The sequence below is a fragment of the Mesoplodon densirostris genome, chromosome 19, assembly GCF_025265405.1.
Source record: "Mesoplodon densirostris isolate mMesDen1 chromosome 19, mMesDen1 primary haplotype, whole genome shotgun sequence".
Taxonomy (NCBI): Eukaryota; Metazoa; Chordata; class Mammalia; order Artiodactyla; family Ziphiidae; genus Mesoplodon; species Mesoplodon densirostris.
In genome coordinates this window covers 41,080,389-41,103,448 of record NC_082679.1, presented here as the reverse complement: position 1 = coordinate 41,103,448, position 23,060 = coordinate 41,080,389, and the positions used below count along the sequence as shown (strand labels likewise).

Below are 23,060 nucleotides of genomic sequence, written 5' to 3'. Positions count from 1 at the left end.
GTATGGGCAACAGCTGGCTCTTGTCTGTAGAGGCAGATTGGCACCCACTGTGAGCATGGGGAAAATGAGGCTGCTGTGGTGGGGCCCCACCTCTTCCATCACACAGGTGTTAACAATGGGGCTTCTATGGTGAACTGGGGCTCTGTCCTATGCACACCCCCAATTGTGGCCTGGGCCATACTCCAGCACCTTCAGGCTGTCTCTGCAAAATCAACCCCAGTCCTCTACCCAACTCTGTCCACTGAAGCCTGAGTTTCAGCACCCAGCCCCCCTATACCAGCAGACACGCATCTCAGGCTGGGGAGTACAGTGAGGTGGCTAGGACCATCTATCCTGGTCTCTCTCTGTTCTGCCTGCTGCAAGCTGGCTGCTGCACTCACCTCCAAGCTTCTGAAGTTACCTTTCTGTCCTGGCTGATCTCCCAGCTGATGAAGGCAGTTCCCAGGGTGAGGGAACATTTCCTCTTTCACAGCTACCTCACAGGGGCACAGGTCCCTTACCAATTCCTTTTTTCTTTCTTCCTACCCAGTTACATGTTAATCATCTTTCTTGCAGTTTTGGTGTATGAGATCTTCTGCCAGTGTTCAGCTGGTATCCTGTGAGAATTGTTCCACATGTAGGTGTATTTTTTTTTTTTTTTGAGGTACGTGGGCCTCTCACTGTTGTGGCCTCTCCCGTTGCGGAGCACAGGGTCCAGACGCGCAGGCTCAGCGGCCGTGGCTCACGGGCCTAGCTGCTCCGCGGCATGTGGGATCTTCCCAGACCGGGGCACGAACCCATGTCCCCTGCATTGGCAGGCGGACTCTCAACCACTGTGCCACTAGGGAAGCCCTGTAGATGTATTTTTGATGTATTTGTGGGAGGAGGTGAACTCCATGACCTTCTGTTCCACCATCTTAATCCACAACATCCAACTCAATGAATTCTGTTGATCTAGATTCATAATGTTTTATGAATAAAATGGTATTAAACTTAGGCTTTTTCCCCTATGTGTCTGAACCACAGTTTCTATTCTTGGTCTTCTCTACTCCTACTCAATTCAGGTCTCTTTCTCTCTCTCCCTCCCTCTCTCTCTCTCTCTTTTTTTTTCTGAATAACATCCTTAATATATGGCAATTTACCATAGAGTATGGAAGTGAATTATATATGAAAGAACAGAAACAATATATCAGTGGAATATTTTGCACTAAGTGACTGAGGCACTGTGTCTTCCTTGGGCATATAGGAGGGTTGAGCTCCTTGCCTTGTGTTTTATGTCTGAAAATGCTCTCCTAGTATCTTTCATCACACACTATTTTGGCCTCCTGAATGCTACTGTCCACCTCCCCTTCTTCTGGTTTCATTCATTGTAAAGACCTTGCAACTGACCCATCCCAACAAAGACTACAAATACCAAATCAGAAACTAACAACTTGTGTTTCCACATGTAAAAGGACAGAGGAGTACTGGAATTTCTAAAACATTTTTAGAATTAATATGATCAATTGTTGATGATAGGAAATCAAGGCACTGCCCAGAAAGTTTTGGATTTATGGTTACTAAACCAAGTCCACCTAGAATATATAGTTTTTATATAACATCCTTACTAAGGACAGAGACAAACCAAAACATAAAAAGGAGAGTCCATGAAAGGTAACAGCTGGTTGTAATCTTTGTGAGGGCTGGGCTATTCCTGTTTCTTACCACAGTATATCTAGTGCCTGGCACAGTTCCTAGCATGGAGGAGAAACTCAATAAATATTTGTTATCAGAAAAGCAATAGGGACAGGTCATAGCCACAGACACAATCACAAACTTAAGCCTATGGAGGAGAGAAAAATAGATACACAGGACTTCTCAGGACACAGGCAGCAAAGCTCCAGACTCCTGCTGTCTTGCCCATGATACCTATGGTGTATGTTGTCATGTAGAACACAAATTTTCTAGGAATCCTCTTTTTTGGGATTTTTTTTTTTTTTTTTACTGAACCACTACCCGATGTACAAGTTAGTCCAAACAGAAGATTCTGTCAGTTCTCCAGGCAAATATTCTTAGGAGTGGTAGCACAAATAAACTTTTCTTCTAACTATCCAGAAGTCATCATCTTATCAGAAAGATCTCACACATTTCTACTGAGACTTAGTCCCAACCTCCTTTATGTAGTTACTATTTATTACAAACTTCTTATATGACAGGAACAGCTCTTAAAATCTTAATATGATAATTAATAGAACCCTCTTAACAAATTGTAATGTGCCTGTTATTACTAGTCTCTCACCTGTAAATTGGAAAAGAGGCTTAGAAAAGTTTAATTGAATATCTTCTATAGGCCACTCATTATTGTAAAGGCTGCTAAAACAAAAATGAATGATACATGGTCTCACCACTCAAGGCTTTTCTATTTTATTGGGGTAGATGGATATATACATAAATATAAATACTATAATTAGGAAAGTGCTGTACTTGCACGTTCATGGCATAGTGATTAACACAAATACTTTTGATTTCACATTGCTCTGGTCCCACACTTTGTTCTGTCATTAGATATCTGTTTGGGGGAACTTTTAAACTGTTCTCTGCCCTGCTTTCCTCATACAGTTAATTAAGGTGATATTTGTATTTATCTCCAAGAGTTGTCATGAGAAATTAATGTAAATGATGCATGTAAATGGCTAGCCCATATTAATTTCTTAGTAATTAAATGATAATTATGATTACTACCAATAAGTTTATTATTGTGAAAATAATGATGAAAATAATAAATTGTCTAAAAATGAATTAGAGCAGCTGTCATGAGGAAGATGCATTTGAGATGACTATTTAAGGATGCGTAGGTTGTCTCAAATTGTAACAGAAGATACTTAATCCTGACAGTTGGAACAGCATGTGCAATGATTATCAGAGTAAAATTGAATTTCCTATAAAACGTTGACCTCCAAGTCAGAAACATGGACATATCCTCTTCCTGTTGACCACAACAAGACCAGTATCCCTCAGCAGCAGATGAATTATATAGTCTGGATCATTGATCATGCTGAGATTCGTTGTCAGCTTGACTTTTAAGATTTGCCAGGTATTAGAGGAGCTTATTTATAGAAAGCAGATGGCTTTTTGTCATTTAATTCACTGAAATTTACTTAGTATGAGGAAGGGAGAAACCAAGCTGTCTCCATGATAAAAGCTTTCTAAATACATTAACTCATTGAGTGGACTGCAGAGGGACAAATAGAACATTGCTCTTAAAATGAATTAGCCTTCTTTTATGTTTTCAAAGAGATAAGACCAAAGTCCTCAGCAGTGAATGATAACATCAGTAGAAGAAATTTCAGAATTCGCTTTATCAAATGCTGAATTCTCTCTCTTCCATAGTGCCACCTTCCTTATGAGGTGCCCTCACTGCTTCCCTAGAATAGATCAAGTTCAAAAACCCGTTGCCTGATTTCAAACCCCAGACCCATTCCACTCCAATTCTCAGATCTCTGCCTTGTTTGTCTTTTTATTTTTTGTATACAATCAAAACTCCAATTGGCTGCCCTCTGTTCTGGTATTACAAAGTACCTTTTGCTTTCTTTTGCAGTAACACACATTCTGCATCATTTAAAAAGTGGCCCCTGGTTATTGATCCAACTGTTGTTTTTATTCAAAATTTTACTGTGACATATTTACCAAGATGTGTGTAGTCTCTCTGTCCGGTTGATCTCTGTCTCCTTTCTGCCTTCCCTTCCTCTTTTCCTCCTAACTATCCAAAATCCAGTGAGCACTATTGAAGAGCAACAGGAAGTGTTAACTTTGGAGCCAATAGTTTTTTGTCCTAACTATTGTCTTACAATAGATTTTTGTAGTTTTTATTATAACTAACTTATGAATCTTACAAAAATGTATTTTTCTCTGCAATTATCTAATCTGTAAATAATTCTATATACCTCATGGAACTGTTTTAAGTAATTAAAAAAAGGGTAATACATGCAAACAGTGGCCTGAAATATAGACTTATTACTATTATTACCACTATTAGGTACCAGGGATACAAAGACAGAAAACCCATGGTATCTTCCCTGAAGGAGCTCACTATGTAGGTTTAGAAGAACTTAGAGTATCATTACTTTAGGATAAAAGATACGTTTGAGTATGTAGACAGATAATGAAGAGTGAGATATTATGTTTTCTTTCTTTTTTTTTTTTTTTTTTTTGTGCTATGCGGGCCTCTCACTGTTGTAGCCTCTCCCATTGCAGAGCACAAGCTCCGGACGCACAGGCTCAGCAGCCATGGCTCACAGGCCCAGCCACTCCATGGCATGTGGGATCTTCCCAGACCAGGGCACGAACCCGTGTCCCCTGCATTGGCAGGTGGACTCTCAACCACTGCGCCACCAGGGAAGCCCTGTTTTAATTCTTTTAATAAACAACTTTTGAGCACTTCTGTTTGCAAGGGAAGATGATTGTGTCTTAATCTACATGCACTTGAGATGGCCTGGAGCTGCTTGTTTGGAAACCTGCACTGAACTGTGAGACAGCAAAAAAGATCACATTAATGATCTTTGGCAGGGACACAGGATGAAAGAGTAGAATTGCCTCATGAGTTGGCCTGTGATTAATAACATGAGGAAAATTAAGATGATGCCTCACAGTTGGTCACCTTCAAAACCTTACAGTACGTCAGCAGAAGAAAGAATAAGTCTCTCATAGGATAAGGCAAGACTTCTTGGAGGAAGATCTTGGAAATGCCCAGTCACTTTGTCCCAGCGAAAGTCAATCATGATGGGCAACACTCAATATTTGTCCCAGGGTTCCCCACAAGAATTGGCCAAGATTTTGCCAAGAGTGAATCACATTTAATCTCTCCCTTGTTCAATCCTGCCTCCTTTCTTTTACAGGTTTTGATTTGTAGTATACGTCTTTCACACCAGTCTCCATCTCAGCATCTGCTTCTTGAGAAACCAACCTGTGACAGTGGAATTTAAATGTGGGAAGATATGGTCATTCATTTGATACAGAGTAAACGTTTCTAAGTACATTTCTGCATGTGCTGCAAAGATATTTCATACTTATAACAAGCATGGTTTTGGTAGTCTTCATCACTAAAAGAATGGCAGAGCATACTTCAGGTCATTGTTTTGAAATTCGAAGAGGCCAAGGTCAGTGTAAAAGAAGTAGCCTACGTATGCTCATAGGCTTGATGTTAAGGTGGGTCTACTCTTCCCAAAATCTGTCTTCTGTTGCCTTGCTCCAAAAGGCCCTTTAACAACAATACTGATGATGGATGCACAGCATTGTAAATGTACTAAATGCCACTGAATTATGCAGTTTAAAAATGATTTAAGGTAAACTTTATGTTTATACTGGAATTTAAAAATGCTAATATAGCTGGAAGAACTCAAGCCTTAACATGGAGAAAAAGCCAAAAAGAGAGAATTTGGAAGTTGGTTTAGAATAGAAGTTGGCCACAGCCTTGTTGGGTAGGGGAACTGGGCGTGAAAAAATAGGAAAGAAGAAAGAAGTGTGATGACAGAGTAGTGGTTCTCCACCTGTCCTTCACTCTAGGAATTCTAGATCTTTGGATGAACATAAGAATCACCCTGGAGGATTTGGAGTGGGGAAAAAAGAAAAAAACCTGTCCTCCAGGCTATGTCCCCAAAGCAATTAAATCAGAATCTCTGAGAGTAGCTCCCAGGCATCAGGTTTTTTAGGTGCCCAGGTGATCCATTATGTACTCAAGCTTGAAAAACTATTTTATTTCCATACCATTTACTAGTGAATGCATTTTCATCTTAGTGTGTCTTATTATATATGGTATTCTTTATTGGGAGGTGATGTGAGGGTAACATCAAAATCTTTCATCCCCCAAATTCTGACATTGCTCTCTTGTTCCCCTAACCCTAGAAGGGAGTAGGAAAGGAGAAACCTTCCATGGATGAGAACCACCCTAGTAGGGGAGTGAAAGTGTTATCAGTGTCCAGCTTTGCCAGCAACGACCTATGGCTAAAACCCTGAAATGTATATATCTGCTTCTCTTAACACTTCTCCTATTTTACCAGAAATACTGTGGAGCCCTTAAGCTGTTTTTCTTCCTTTCAGTCTTTATTTGTCCACACCTTTATCTAAATACCAGTCACAATAATTACTTCAAAATGCTATTCTGTTTGTCATTCTCCTGCTTAAAACTCTTCAGTGGCACCTTTTTAGCCCCTATAATAAGTGGCTACGAGACCTTGGATGAGCTCCACCTGCCCATCTCTGTAGCTTCATCTTTTCATCTTTGAGAACAATATGTGACTTTCTCCTCCAGTCTCACTGTACCTCTCATTTCTTGTAATACCTCTCCTGTTTCCTCCTGTCCTCTCTTCTTCCTTCTATATCTCTACATCCCTATCTCTGTCTCTCTCATCTCAAGAACTTGACCTGTGTTACTGCATTTGATTAGAATATTCTTGCCTTTTCCTTGTCTGGTGATCCCCACTCCTCTTTCAGGTCTTGGATTAAACATCCTTCCTCAGGGAAGCCTCCTGACATGCGGTATCATCCACTGCAATAAACAAACAAGGCGGTGGGCATGGTTCAGATATGTTCATAGCAAGGTAAGATATTTTTTTCTTCCTCGCTGGCCCTCGAGTGTTAAGACAGTATAGTAATGTCTATTCTATTCAACACTTTATCACTAGGGCTTAATATTATGTCTGGTGCTTTGAAAAACATGTTTCTTCTTAATGATGGAGTGATTGACTGATCTTAGTTTCTGAAGCAAAATAACTCAAAAGGAATAGTGATTTCATAGCACCCTAAGTTGTTGTGCCTTTTCTTCCCAGAACAATTTCTCTGCATTCTCAAATTAGATGGCAAAATATCTTGACAGTGCCTGAAGTCTGAGATTAGTCACAAGAGGATTAGATCTTTAACCAACATGATGATAGCCCAGGGGGTAGATGATTATAGCCTAGCATATCACAAGAGGACTTGGGAGAGTGAACACAGACTTGGCATTCCAAGATTTGCTGAAGCAATGGGAATGCCTCCTTGTCAATCTTGATAAAGGTCAGATTATAAGAAATAAGAGTAAGTACCATTTAACCCAGTAGGCAGCACATGTATACCTCTATTTTCTCTAGAGCCTGAGAATATAAATAGTTGAAAGATGATTCAGAGAAATTAACTGATCCAGAATACGGTAATATATCATTGTCTGCCACCAAGTATCAGCATCTCAGCATCTTTACATGACACCCTTTTTCCCTTTATTTGCTCCTGCAGATATAATGAACTGAATCCTCACTTTTCCTAGACTCTTAGATCTACATTTTTAAAGCAATTTTAGCTAGTGCCTAAAGGCCAATAAGCTGAACTATATGGAGAAATCCACCAATTACTTAAAATTACACAACCCTTCAGAGTCTTAAAGAAGTAATAAACTGAGCAAAAGAGGAAGTGAATGTCATCATCCCAAATTCTGCTCCTGAAATCTGTCCAGTCTTTATAGGTTTCCCATAAACATAGTCGTCCACATCTCACTAACCTCCAGGTCAGTGCATGAGTGCACTTTCAGATATCTCAGACGCCTACCCAAAGAAAGATCAAAGACATAGAACCCAAATTCAATTACTATTATTGTAGGTGAAGGTGAGCTCTCTCTGTTGCAGTTGCATTCAGGGGTCAGAAAATTACAACCCACAGGCCACATCTGCAAGCAGCCAGCTTCCGTAAGTAAAATTTTATTGTAATATACTCATGGCATTTGTTTATGTATTGTCTACAGCTACATTCAATGCAAAGGCCAAGTTGCAGGGCTGACACATACACCATAACGCAAAGCCTAAAACCAACTGGCTCTGCAGAAAATGCTTGCTGACCCCTGCATATGTATCAGGTCCTGTTAAATCACCAGTTGGTCCAGAAATGGGGGATTAAGGTCAGGGTGTCTACTTCCTGAGGCCAGTATTGCAGAAGAAATAGTATAGGTAGTAATAAATAGGCAAGCGATCCCAAAATAGCATTGAATTTCCAGGTAGAAGACTTGAAAATGATGGCATCCTCTTCAAAGTTAGTAGTTAAAAAACAATATTTAAGTTTGAAGAAGGGAATTTCAGTCAGATTGACTGGATATATTTAATATGGGGCATCAGTGGGAAAAGGCAGAAACTTTTAGAAGCTCATAAAAATGCAGAGCTCACATCTTAGGCCTTTCTGAAATCTCAGTACAGAAAAAGCCATTTATTTTTCATCAAATAATTACTGAGTACCCAGTGGTTTAAAAAAAATATACTAGACTACTGAGTAGTCCAATAAGTGAAACTTAAAACTTGAAAATAGCTGTTTATTTTCTTTAAAAGCAAGATAAATGAATAATTTTTTTAAAAACTGTACACATATCCTCTATAATGAAGTACAATTAATATCATTTAATAGTCATTTAACTTTTAATAGGTTACTTAACCTGTTAGTGACCCAGTATCATCATTTGTAAGATACAGATGATAAAGGTCATAATTCATAAGGTTGTAAGAATTAAAGGAGCTATTATATTTAAAAGTCATAAAACACTTTTTGGTATAGAGTAAATATGAATAAACAAAAACAATCTGTTTTTCTTGTGAAGAGATGCACATTCAGATATATTACAATGGTTGTGGTAACCACAATCTCACTAATGTTCACATTCTCAATTATTCAGACTTGTCTCAAGGATGTAATTGGTGGTTGATAAAGGGATAACACTGGTCTTACCTGATGGAGATTTATTTTATTTTCTTATTCTGTTTGTCTTATGAAAAAACAAAGATGCCTTTATTTGGCATCTGCTTTTCATTTCTTACTTGTTGGTGGCCTGACCTCTTCTCTATACTTAGTTGTCTTCAGTCAAATTTATTTTCTTCTTCTTTCTCTGCGTTTTCTTACTTTCCACAATACCAGAGTTTAGATGTCATACCTTAAAAGTGGGTCTAAATATTGTGACTGCACTTCATAAACTTTAAAGCACTGGTCAGATATTAATTTGTATTACTGCTTTCAGTCAATGAGAAAGTCCCTTGCCTTTTTGTCCCCCATCTAATATCACTTCCTGAGAGAGATGTGTGCTCTTAGAACATTCAGCTTTTCTCAACTTGGTCTTTTGTCTTCTGATTTTATGCCTTTCCAATATTGTGTGTAATTGGAAATCTGACCTTTATATACAGGAATCATTACAGTAGCTAAATAATGGAAAATAATAATACTTTACTTTCCATAGCATCTTATAAATATTAAATCAACTTTCACAGGCATTGTAAAACTGGACTGTGAGCTTGAGGCCAGAGACCATATTTTATTTATTTCTGCAACCTAACAACTTGCTTCCTCATATCTAGCCATTAGCAGGTGCTTAATAATGTTTAAAATGTAAATGTTCTTACCATAAAGGCCCTGTGTGGGATGCTTGTAGAGTACCATCTCCTGTATACAAATGAAAAATAAACTTATTAAAGCAAAGAGCACACAGAACCAGAATTTAGTATAATTCATTATTAAAAACTCTTTCTACTAAATTAGGGCTTGCAAAGCAAAGAAAAACAAGAGGATGGTTAGGGCTTGCAAAACAAAGAAAAAGAAGAGGATGGTTTCTCATGGACATCCTCATGATGTCACTTTCAATGAGGGTGTTACAATGAATATTATTGTAAAAGAATGATAAGGCTGTAAAATGGACTGATATAACCAATAGTGACATGAAGAAGTTTCTTGGATTAATAATTTTGATGGGACAAATAAGAAAGTCACACTGGAAAGAATATTGGTTGACTGATCCCTTACTTTAAACACCTATCTTTCCAAAGATTATGACAAGAAGAAGGGTCAAATAAATAATGACATTTCTTCACTTTAATAACTAACTTGGAAACTCCACTTCCTGCAGATAGAATTTCAAAAGTTAAACCTCTTTTGGATTATTTTCTACAAAATTTCAGTTGCTCTATATACCCAAATAAGAGCTATCACTTGAGGAGGTAATGATAAAGTGGAGAGGACGACTCAGATTCAAAACCTATAATCCCGGAAAACTTACAAAATATGGGATTTTGGTCAGGACAGTTAGTGAAAGTGAAACTGCATCTATGCAACCTTGAAACTTACATGGGTGAAGGAAAGAAACTGCAAGAAACAATATTATTGGTCCTAATCTTGGTTCATGGCACCATATTTATGAAGACAATTGTTACAACAGTGTGACCACATCTGAAATATTGTTGAAAAATAAAACCAGAGTGTGTGGGACTATAAGAGAGAATCATGGTATACCAAACCTATTAAAGGAGAAATCTGAAAATCTACAGAGGGGAGAAATGACATTCTTATGGAAGGGAGAAGTGCTTCTTCTTATATGGAAAGACAAGAGCCTAGTCTGAATGGTGACAGCTATTCATGATGCCTCCATAGCATCTACAGGAAAGGAAGACCAGAGGACTGGCCATCAGATGACTAAGCCCACTTGTATATTAGAGTATAATAAATATATGAAAGGAGTTGATTGATCCGATCAATATCTGGCAAACTTCAATATCCTCTGGAAAACTCAAAAATGGTATAAGAAAGTGGGTTTGTATTTGAGTAATTGTGATTTATTCAATGCATTTGAATAATCTGAGACTGCTATATCAAAACCTTATGGTAACCATAAACTGAAAGTTTACAATAGATACACACACAAAGAATAAGGAATCCAAACACAACAGTAAAGTTAGTCATCAAATCACAAAAGAGGGGAAAACCAAACAAGTCATGGAGATGTAGTATACAGCAATACTGATTATAGTTAACAATACTGTATTGCATATTTTTTAAAAAAGGGAAGACCTACAAAAACAAGTCCAAAACCATTAACAAAATGGCAATAAGAACATACATATTAATAATTACCTTAAATGTAAATGGATTAAATGCTCCAACCAAAAGACACAGACTGGCTGAATGGATACATAAACAAGACCCATATATATGCTGTCTACAAGAGACCCACTTCAGATCTAGGGACTCATACAGACTGAAAGTGAGGGGATGGAAAACGGTATTCCATGCAAATGGAAATCAAAAGAAAGCTGGAGTAGCAATTCTCATATCAGACAAAATAGACTTTAAAATAAAGACTATTACAGGAGACAAAGAAGGACATTACATAATGATAAAAGGATCAATCCAAGAAGAAGATATAACAATTGTAAATATATAAGTACCCAACACAGGAGCACCTCAATATATAAGGCAAATACTAACAGCCATAAAGGGAGAAATAATGAGCAGCGTTAACACCCGACTTTCATCAATGGACAGATCATCCAGAGAGAAAATTAATAAGGAAACACAAGCCTTAAATGGCATATTAGACCAGATGGACTTAATTGATATTTATAGAGCATTCCATCCAATAATAGAAGAATACATGTCATTCTTCTCAAGTGCACACAGAACTTTCCCCGGGATTGAGCACATGCTGGGCCACAAAGTGACCCTTGGTAAATTTAAGAAAATTGAAATCATATAAAGCATCTTTTCTGACCACAACACTATGAGATTAGAAATCAACTACAAGAAAAATACTGCAAAAACACAAACACCTGGAGGATAAACAATATGCTACTAAACAACCAAGAGATCACTGAGGAAATCAAAGAGGAAATCAAAAAAATACCTAGAGACAAATGAAAATGAAAGCATGATGATCCAAAACCTGTGGGACAAAGGAAAAGCAGTTCTAAGAGAGAAGTTTATAGCAATACTATCTCAACTCAGGAAACAAGAAAAATCCCAAATAATCAATCTAACTTTACACCTAAAGCAACCAGAGAAAGATGAACAAGCAAAACCCAAAATTAGAAGGAAATAAATCATAAAGATCCAAGTGGAAATAAATGAAACAGAGATGAAGAAAACAATAGAAATGATCAAGGAAACTAAAAGCTGGTTCTTTGAAAAGATAAACAAAATTGATGAACCTTTAGCCAGATTCACCAAGGAAAAACAGGAAGAGGGCTCAAATCAATAAAATTAGAAATGAAAAAGGAGAAGTTACAATGGACACCACAGAAATACAAAGGATCATAAGAGCCTACTATAAGCAGCTACATGCCAATAAAATGGACAACCTAGAAGAAATGGAAAAATTCTCAGAAAGATACAATCGCCCAAAACTGAACCAGGAAGAAATAGAAAATATGAACAGACCAATCACAAGTACTGAAATTGAAACTGTGATTGAAAAACTCTTATAAAAGTCCAAGACCAGATGGCTTCACAGGTGAATTCTATTAAACATTTAGAGAAGAGTTAACACCTATCCTTTTGAAACAATTCCAAAACATTGCAGAGGAAGGAACACTCCCAAACTCACTCTATGAGGACACCATCACCCTGATACCAAAACCAGACAAAGATGCCACACACAAAAAAATTACAAGCCAATATCACTGATGAACATAAACACAAAAATTCTCAACAAAATATGAGCAATCCAAATTCAACAGTACATTAAAAGAATCATGCTCCGAGGAGCTTCAAGATGGCGGAAGAATATGATGTGGAGATCAACTTCCTGCCTACAAATACATCAGAAATACATCTACATGTGGAACAACTCCTACAGAACACCTACTGAACGCTGGCAGAAGACCTCAGACCTACCAAAAGGCAAGAAACTCCCCATGTACCTGGGTAGGGTAAAAGAAAAAACAAAAAACAGAGACAGATGAATAGGGACGGGACCTGCACCAGTGGGAGGTAGCTGTGAAGGAGGAAAGGTTTCCACACACTAGGAAGCCCCTTCACGGGTGGAGACTGTGGGTGGTGGTGGGGGAAGCTTCAGAGCCATGGAGGAGAGCGCAGCAACAGGGGTGAGGAGGGCAAAGCGGAGAGATTCCCACACAGAGGATCAGTGCCGACCGGCACTCACCAGCCCAAGAGGCTTGTCTGCTCACCCACCGGGGTGGGTGGGGGCTGGGAGCTGAGGCTCAGGCTTCAGTCAGATCCCAGGGAGAGGACTGGGGTTGGCTGCATGACCACAGCCTGAAGGGGCTATTGGGCCACGGCTAGCCAGGAGGGAGTCCGGGAAAAAGTCTGGAGCTGCCGAAGAGGCAAGAGACATTTTCTTGCCTCTTTGTTTCCTGGTGCGCGAGGAAAGGAGATTAAGAGCGCCGCTTAAAGGAGCTCCAGAGATTGGCATGGCTGAGGCGATCAGCGTGGACCCCGGAGACAGACATGAGATGGTAAGGCTGCTACTGCAGCCACCAGGAAGCTGGTGTGCAAGCACAGGTCACTCTCCACACCTCCCCTCCCGGGATCCTGTGCAGCCCGCCACTGCCAGGGTCCTGTGATCCAGGGACTTCTCCAGGAGAACGCACAGCGCGCCTCAGACTGGTGCAACATCACGCCAGCCTCTGCTGCCTCAGGCTCGCTGTACATTCCATACCCCTCCCTCCCCCCGGCCTGAGTGAACCAGAGCCCCCGAATCAGCTGCTCCTTTAACACCGTCCTGTCTGAGAGAAGAACAGACACCCTCAGGTGACCTACACGCAGAGGCGGGTCCAAATCCAAAGCTGAACCCTGGGAGCTGTGCGAACAAAGAAGAGAAAGTGAAATTTCTCCCAGCAGCCTCAGGAGCAGTGGATTAAATCTCCACAATCAACTTCATGTACCTTGCATCTGTGGAATACCTTAATAGACAACGAATCAACCCAAATTGAGGAGGTGAACTTTGGGAGCAACGATATATATTTATTATTTCCCTTTTTCTCTTTTTGTGAGTGTGTATGTGTATGCTTCTGTGTGTGATTTTGTTCGTATAGCTTTGCTTTTACCATTTGTCCTAGGGTTCTGTCTTTTTTTTGGATGGTTTTTAGCACTTGTTATAATTGGTGGATTTGTTTTTTGGTTTGGTTGCTCTCTTCTTTCTTTTTTTGTTTTTTTTTAATTAAAAAACTTTTTAATAATTTAATTTAATTCAATTTAATCTTCTTTCTTTCTTTTTTTCCTCCCTTTCATTCTGAGCCATGTGGATGACAGGCTCTTGGTCCTCCAGCCAGGCATCAGGGATGTGCCTCTGAGGTGGGAGAGCCAAGTTCAGGACACTGGTGCAGAAGAGACCTCCCATCTCCATGTAATATCAAATGGCAAAAATCTCCAAGAGATGTGCATCTCAACGCCAAGACCCAGCTCCACTGAGCGACAAGTAAGCTCCAGTGCTGGACACCATATGCCAACAACTAGCAAGACAGGAACACAACCCTATCCATTAGCAGAGGGGCTGCCTAAAATCATAATAAGGTCAAAGACACCCCAAAACACAGCACCAGACGTGAACTTCCGCACCTGAAAGACAAGGTCCAGCCTTATCCACCAGAACACAGGCACCAGTCCCCTTCACCAGGAAGCCTACACAACCCACTGAACCAACCTTAGCCACTGGGGACAGACAACAAAAACAAGGGAAACTAGGATGCTGCCGCCTGCGAAAAGGAAACCCCAAACATAGTAGGTTAAGCAAAATGAGAAGACAGAAAAACTCACAGCACATGAAGGAGCAAAGCAAAAACCCACCAGACCTAACAAATGAAGAGGAAATAGGAAGTCTACCTGAAAAAGAATTCAGAATGATGATAGTAGAGATGATCCAAAATCTTGGAAATAGAATGGAGAAAATACAACAAACGTTTAACAAGGACCTAGAAGAACTAAAGAGCAAACAAACAGTAATAAACAACAAAATAAAAATTCTCTAGAAGGGATCAATAGCAGAATAACTAAGGTAGAAGAATGGATCAGTGACCTGGAAGATAAAATAGTGGAAATAACTACTGCAGAGCAGAATAAAGAAAAAACAATGAAAAGAACTGAGGACAGTCTCAGAGACCTCTGAGACAACATTAAACACAGCAACATACGAATTATAGGGGTTCCAGAAGAAGAAGAGAAAAAGAAAGGGACTGAGAAAATATTTGAAGAGATTATAGTTGAAAACTTCCCTAATATGGGAAAGGAAATAGTTAATCAAGTCCAGGAAGCACAGGAGTCCCATACAGGATAAATCCAAGGAGAAACACGCCAAGACACATATTAATCAAACCATCAAAAATTAAATACAAAGAAAACATATTAAAAGCAGCAAGGGAAAAACAACAAATAACATACAAGGGAATCCCCATAAGGTTAACAGCTGATCTTTCAGCAGAAACTCTACAAGCCAGAAGGGAGTGGCAGGACATATTTAAAGTGATGAAGGAGAAAAACCTACAACCAAGATTACTCTACAGAGCAAGGATCTCATTCTGACTTGATGGAGAAATTAAAACCTTTACAGACAAGCAAAAGCTAAGAGAATTCAGCACCACCAAACCAGCTTTACAACAAATGCTAAAGGAACTTCTCTAGGCAGGAAACACAAGAGAAGAAAAAGACCTACAATAACAAACCCAAAACAATTAAGAAAATGGCAAGAGGAACATACATATCGATAATTACCTTAAATGTAAATGGATTAAATGCTCCAACCAAAAGACAAAGACTGGCTGAATGGATATATAAACAAGACCCGTATATATGCTGTCTACAAGAGAAATACTTCAGGCCTAGGGACACAAACAAATTGAAAGTGAGGGGATGGAAAAAGATATTCTATGCAAATAGAAATGAAAAGAAAGCTGGAGTAGCAATTCTCATATCAGACAAAATAGACTTTAAAACAAAGACTATTACCAGAGACAAAGCAGACACTACATAATGATCAAGGGATCAATCCAAGAAGAAGATATAACAATTGTAAATATTTATGAACCCAACATAGGAGCACCTCAATACATAAGGCAAATACTAACAGCCATAAAAGGGTAAATCGATAGTAGCACAATCATAGTAGGGGACTTTAACACCCCACTTTCATCAATGGACAGATCATCCAAAATGAACATAAATAAGGAAACGCAAGCTTTAAATGATACATTAAACAAGATGGACTTAATTGATATTTATAGGACATTCCATCCAAAAACAACAGAATACACATTCCTCTGAAGTGCTTATGGAACATTCTCCAGGATAGATCATAACTTGGGTCACAAATCAAGCCTTGGTAAATTTAAGAAAATTGAAATCGTATCAAGTATGTTTTCCAACCACAATGCTATGAGACTAGATATCAATTACAGGAAAAAATCTGTAAAAAATACAAACACATGGAGGCTAAACAATACACTACTTAATAACCAAGTGATCACTGAAGAAATCAAAGAGGAAATCAAAAATACCTAGAAACAAAAGACAATGGAGACACAACGACCCAAAACCTATGGGATGCTGCAAAAGCAGTTCTAAGAGGGAAGTTTATAGCAATACAATCCTACCTTAAGACACAGGAAACATCTCCAATAAACAACCTAACCTTGCACCTAAAGCAGTTAGAGAAAGAAGAACAAAAAAACCCCCTAAGTTAGCAGAAGGAAAGACATCATAAAAATCAGGTCAGAAACAAATGAAAAAGAAATGAAGGAAACGATAGCAAAGATCAATAAAACTAAAAGCTGGTTCTTTGAGAAGATAAACAAAATTGGTAAACCATTCGCCAGACTCATCAAGAAAAAAAGGGAGAAACTCAAATCAATAGAATTAGAAATGAAAAAGGAGAAGTACAGTTGACACTGCAGAAATACAAAGTATCGTGAGAGATTACTAAAAGCAACTCTATGCCAATAAAATGGACAAATTCTTAGAAATGCCCAATCTTCTGAGACTGAACAAGGAAGAAAGAGAAAATATGAACAGACCAATCACAAGCACTGAAATTGAAATTGTGATTAAAAATCTTCCAACAAACAAAAGCCCAGGACCAGATGGCTTCACAGGCAAATTCTATCAAACATTTAGAGAAGAGCTAACACCTATCCTTCTCAAACTGTTCCAGAATGTAGCAGAGGGAGGAACAGTCCCAAACTCATTCTACGAGGCCACCATAACCATGATACCAAACCAGACAAAGATGTCACAAAGAAAGAAGTCTACAGGCCAATATCACTGATGAACATAGATGCAAAAATTCTAAACAAAATACTAGCAAACAGAATCCAAAAGCACATTAAAAGCAAGTGGGTTTATCCCAGGAATGCAAGGATTTTTCAATATATGCAAATCAATCAATGTGATACACCATATTAACAAATTGAAGGAGAAAACCATATGATCATCTCAATAGATGCAGAGAAAGCTTTTGACAAAATTCAATACCCATTTATGATAAAAACCCTCCAGAAAGAAGGCACAGAGGGAACTTACCTCAACATAATAAAGGCCATCATGACAAAACCACAGCCAACATCGTCCTCAATGGTGAAAAACTGAAAACATTTCCACTAAGATCAGGAACAAGACAAGGTTGCCCACTCTCACCACTATTATTCAACACAGTTTTGGAAGTTTTAGTCACAGCAATCAGAGAAGAAAAAGGAATAAAAAGAATCCAAATCAGAAAAGAAGAAGTAAAGCTGTCACTGTTTGCAGATGACATGATACTATACATAGAGAATCCTAAAGATGCTACCAGAAAACTACTAGAGCTAATTAATGAACTTGGTAAAGTTTCAGAATACAGAATTAATGCACAGAAATCTCTTGCATTCCTATACACCAATGTGAAAAATCTGAAAGTGAAATTAAGAAAACACTCCCATTTACCATTGCAACAAAAAGAATAAAACATCTAGGAATAAACCTACCTAAGGAGACAAAAGACCTGTATGCAGAAAATTATAAGACACTGATGAAAGAAATTACAATGATACAAATAGATGGAGAGATATGGATTGGAAGAATCAACATTGTGAAAATGACTATGCTACCCAAAGCAATCTACAGATTCAATGCAATCCCTATAAAATTTGCACTGGCATTTTCCACAGAACTAGATGAAAAAATTGCACAATTTGTATGGAAACACAAAAGACCCTGAATAGCCAAAACAATCTTGAGAAAGAAAAACGGAGCTGGAGGAATTATGCTCCCTGACTTCAGGCTATACTACAAAGCTACAGTAGTCAAGACAGCATGGTACAGGCACAAAACCAGAAATATAGATCAATGGAACAGGACAGAAAGCTGAGATATAAACCCACACACATATGGTCACCTTATCTTTGATAAAGGAGGCAAAAAGATACAATGGAGAAAAGGCAGCCTCTTCAATAAGTGGTGCTGGGAAAACTGGACAGCTACATGTAAAAGAATGAAATTAGAACACTCGCTAACATATACAAAACTAAACTCAAGATGGATTAAAGACCTAAATATAAGGCCAGACACTATCAAACTCTGAGAGGAAAACACAGGCAGAACACTCTATGACATAAATCACAGCAAGATCCTTTTTGACCCACCTCCTAGAGAAATGGAAATAAAAACAAAAATAAACAAATGGGACCTAATGTAACTTAAAAGCTTTTGCACAGCAAAGGAAACCATAAACAAGATGAAAAGACAACACTCAGATGGGAGAAAATATTTGCAAATGAAGCAATTGAAAATGAGTAGTCTCCAAAATATATAGGCAGCTCATGCAGCTGAATATCAAAAAACCAAACAACCCAATCCAAAAATGGGCAGAAGACCTAAATAGACATTTCTCCAAAGAAGATATACAGATTTCCAACAAACACATGAAAGAATGCTCAACATCATTAATCATTAGAGAAATGCAAATGAAAAGTACGATGAGATATCATCTCACACCAGTCAGAATGGCCATCATCAAAAAATTTACAAACAATAAATTCTGGAGAGGGTGTGGAGAAAAGGGAACCCTCTTGCACTGTTGGTGGGAATGTAAATTGATACAGCCACTATGGAGAACAGTATGGAGGTTCCTTAAAAAACTAAAAATAGAACTACCATATGATCCAGCAATCCCACTATTGGGCATATACCCTGAGAGAATTATAATTCAGTAAGAGTCATGTACCAAAATGTTCACTGCAGCTCTATTTACCATAGCCAGGACATGGAAGCAACATAAATGCCCATCAACAGATGAATGGATAAAGAATATGTGGCACATATATACAATGGAATATTTCTCAGCCCTAAGAAAAAGAAAATTGAGTTATTTGTAGTGAGGTTGATTGATCTAGAGACTGTCATACAGAGTGAAGTAAGTCAGAAAGAGAAAATGAAATACCGTGTGCTAACACATATATATGGAATCCAAAAAAAAAAAAAAAAAAGGTCATGAAGAACCTAGGGGCAAGATGGGAATAAAGGCACAGACCTACTAGAAAATGGACTTAAGGATATGGGGAGGGGGAAGGGTAAGCTGGGATAAAGTGAGAGAGTGGCATGGACATTTATACACTACCAAATGTAAAATAGATAGCTAGTGGGAAGCAGTCGTGTTGCAAAGGGAGATTAGCTTGGTGCTTTGTGACCACCTAGAGGTGTGGGATGCTGGTGGGTGGGAGGGAGGGCGATGCAAGAGGGAAAAGATATGGGGACATATGTATATGTATAACTGATTGAGTTTGTTATAAAGCAGAAACTAACACTCCATTGTAAAGCAATTATACTCCAATAAAGATGTTAAAAAAAATAAAAGAATCATGCTCCATGATCAAATGGGATTTATCCCAGGGATGAAAGGATTTTTCAGTATCCCCAAATCAATCAGTGTGATACACCATGTTAAGAAATTGAAGAATAAAATCCATATAATCATCTCAATAGATGCAGAAAAAGCTTTTGACTAAAATTCAACACCAATTTATGATGAATACTCTGCAGAAAGTGGGCATAGAGGGAACATACCTCAACACAATAAAGGCCATACATGACACACCTACAGCCAACATCATATTCAGTGTTGAATATTTGAAAACATTTCTTCTAAGATCAGGAACAAGACAAGGTTGTCCACTCTCACCATTATTCAACATAGTTTTGGAATTCCTAGCTACGGCAATCAGAGAAGAAAAGGAAAAGAATCCAAATTGGAAAAGAAGTAAAACTGTCACTATTTGCAGATGGCATGATACTATATATAGAAAATCCTAATGACACCACAAGAAAACTACTAGAGTTCATCAGCTAATTTGGTAGAGTTGCAGGATGAAAAATTAATACACAGAAATCTGTTGCATTTCTATACACTAACAATGAAAGATCAGAAAGAGAAAGAAACAATCCAAAGCGTCAGAAAGAATAAAATACCTAGGAATAAACCTACCTAAGGAGGCTAAAAGACCTGTACTCTTTAAACTCTAAGATGCTGATGAAAGAAATAGATGATGACACAAACAGATGGAAAGATGCACCATGATGTTGGATTGGAAGAATCAACGTTATCAAAATGACTGTACTATCCAAGGCAATCTACATGTTCAATGAAATCCCTATCAAATTACCAATGGCCTTTTTCACAGAACTAGAACAAAAAATTTTACAATTTGTATGAGACATAGAAGACCCCAAATAGCCAAGGCAATTTTGAGAAAGAGGAACAGAGCTGGAGGTATTATGCTCCCTTGCTTCAGACTATTCTACAATGCTACAGTTATCAAAACAATATGAGGGCTTCCCTGGTGGCGCAGTGGTTGAGAGTCCGCCTGCCGATGCAGGGGACATGGATTCATGCCCCGGTCCGGGAAGATCCCACATGCCACAGAGCGGCTGGGCCCGTGAGCCATGGCTGCTGAGCCTGTGCGTCCAGAGCCTGTGCTCCGCAGGGGGAGAGGCCACAACAGTGAGAGGCCCGCGTAATGCAAAAAAACAACAACAATATGAAATGGGCAGAAAAACAGACACACAGAGCACTAGAACAGAATAGAGAGCGCTGAGATAAACCTACACACTTACGGTCAATTAGTCTACAATAAAGGATGCAAGAATACACGATAGAGAAAAGACAGTCTTTTCAATAAGTGGTGCTGGGAAAACTGGAGAGCTACGTGTAAAAGAAGGAAATTAGAACATTTTCTCACACCATATACAAAAATAAACTCAAAATGGTTAAAGATCTAAACATAAGTCTGGTAACTATGAAATTCCTAGAAAAAACATAGGCAGAACACACTCTTTGACATAAATCGCAGCAATATCTTTTTTGATCCATTTCCTAGAGTAATGGAAATAAAAACAAAAATAAACTAATGGGACCTAATTAATCTCAAAAGCTTTTGCACAGCAAAGGAAACCATAAACAAAATGAAGAGACAGCACATAGAATGGGAGAAATATCTGCAAATGATATGACCAAAAAGTAATTAATCTCCAAAATTTACAGTGAGCTCATGTAGCTCACTTAAAAAAAAAAAAAAAAAAAGGGCAGAAGACCTGAATAGGCATTTCTCTGAAGATGACATACAGATGGCCAATAGGCACAAGAAAAGGTGTTCAACATCGCTAATTATTAAAGAAATGCAAATCAAAACTACAATGAGATATCACCTCATACCAGTCAGAATGGCCATCATCAAAAAGTCTACAAACAGTAAGTGCTCTAGAGGGTGTGGAGAAAAGGGACTCTCCTACACTGTTGCTGGAAATGTAAATTGGTACAGTCACTATGGAGAACAGTATGGAGTTTCCTTAAAAAACTGAAAATAGAGCTACCATATGATTCAGCAATCCCACTCCTGGGCATGTTTCTGAAGAAAAACATGGTTCAAAAGGATACACGCACCCCAGTGTTCATTGCAACACTGTTTACAATAGCCAGGACATGGAAGCAACCTAAATATCCATCTAACAGATGAATGGATAAAGAAGTTGTGGTACATGTATACAATGGAATATTACTCAGCCATAAAAAAAGAATGAAATAATGCCATTTGCCGCAACATGGATGCAACTAGAGATCATCATACTAAGTGAAGTAAGCCAGACAGAAAGATAAATATCATATGATATCGCTTATATGTAGAATCTACAAAAAATGATACACATGAACTTATTTAGGAAACAGACTCACAGACTTAAAAAACAGTCTCATGGTTACCAAAGGGGAAAGGTGGGGGGGGAATAAATTGGGAGTTCGGAATTGACATATACACACTACTATATTTAAAATAGATAACCAACAAGGACCTACTGTATAGCACAGGGAACTCTGCTCAATATTCTCTAATAACCAAAGTGGGAAAAGAGTTTTAAAAACTATATATATATATATATATATATATATATATATATATCTGTATATATGTATAATTGAATCACTTTGCTGTACACCTGATACTAACACAACATTGTAAATCTACTATAGTCCAATATAAAATAAAATTTTTTAAAAGGCAGTTACATTTGAGTTTAGGATTTCTTCAAGAACCAGACATCACTCTTATCTTCAAATAAAATATTTCTGTGTCCCCTGTTCCCCCATGAAAGTAACAGAAAATTTCCATGAAAATGGAAAACAAAATGACTTACTGTGTTGAGTTGGAAAAAAGTGTCAGAGTAATCCCTACCTCCTTCTCCATCTTTGAATCTGCATAAGTTTATATCAGCTACATTTACTGAGAACTTATATATGCCAAGCATGATATCATATCCTAGGGATAAAGAGGTCAATAAGATGTGACACCAATATGCAAGAACCTTACAGTAAACTGAGGAAGACAGACAATACTGAGTATCTATTTTGGAATACTTTTAAACTAATAAAATTAGAAAAAATAATAGAGATTTAGTGCATATTTTAAATTTGACAAGTCAGCAAAATGTCTCCTCAGACAAATCTTTGGAGAGTTGAATGGAGAACATTTTCCTCATCAGCACACTATTTTCTCTTTAGAATACTCACCATGATGTCTAAGCGAAACTTGTCAAGGATCCACTACTTAGGGTGAAACAGCATAAGGAAGAGAAGGGAAAAATATCAGGGAGCAGTGAGTTCTTTCAGGGAAGAAAATTTGAAACCTGGTGGGGAAACCAAAAGAGGGCAGTAATGATTAACTGTTAACTCCAAATAGAAAGTCATATCCATAGATTTTTGTAAAATTCATTAATTACTGTAATACAAAGCAGCAAAAGCATAGGTACTTAATTAATATTCACTGAACAAATGAATACGTAAATTTTGTGGCTGGAGGAGTAAAGCA

General features: G+C 38.1%; 1 long non-coding RNA gene across 2 annotated transcripts in view; it reads right to left on the bottom strand.

The window, feature by feature from the left end:
* Positions 1–2,220: 2,220 nt before the first annotated feature.
* The window catches only part of LOC132480156 (uncharacterized), a 424,604-nt gene continuing 403,764 nt past the window's right edge, over positions 2,221–23,060 (bottom strand). The window contains exons 4-6 of one of the 2 annotated variants that reach the window (XR_009530607.1): positions 22,763–22,878; positions 9,360–9,399; positions 2,221–4,921 (exon numbers count right to left, since the gene is read on the bottom strand). This is a non-coding gene — a long non-coding RNA (uncharacterized LOC132480156). Of the gene's footprint in view, positions 4,922–6,416; positions 6,503–9,359; positions 9,400–22,762; positions 22,879–23,060 lie in introns of those variants that run through there. The other variant, XR_009530606.1, reaches the window with a different exon arrangement.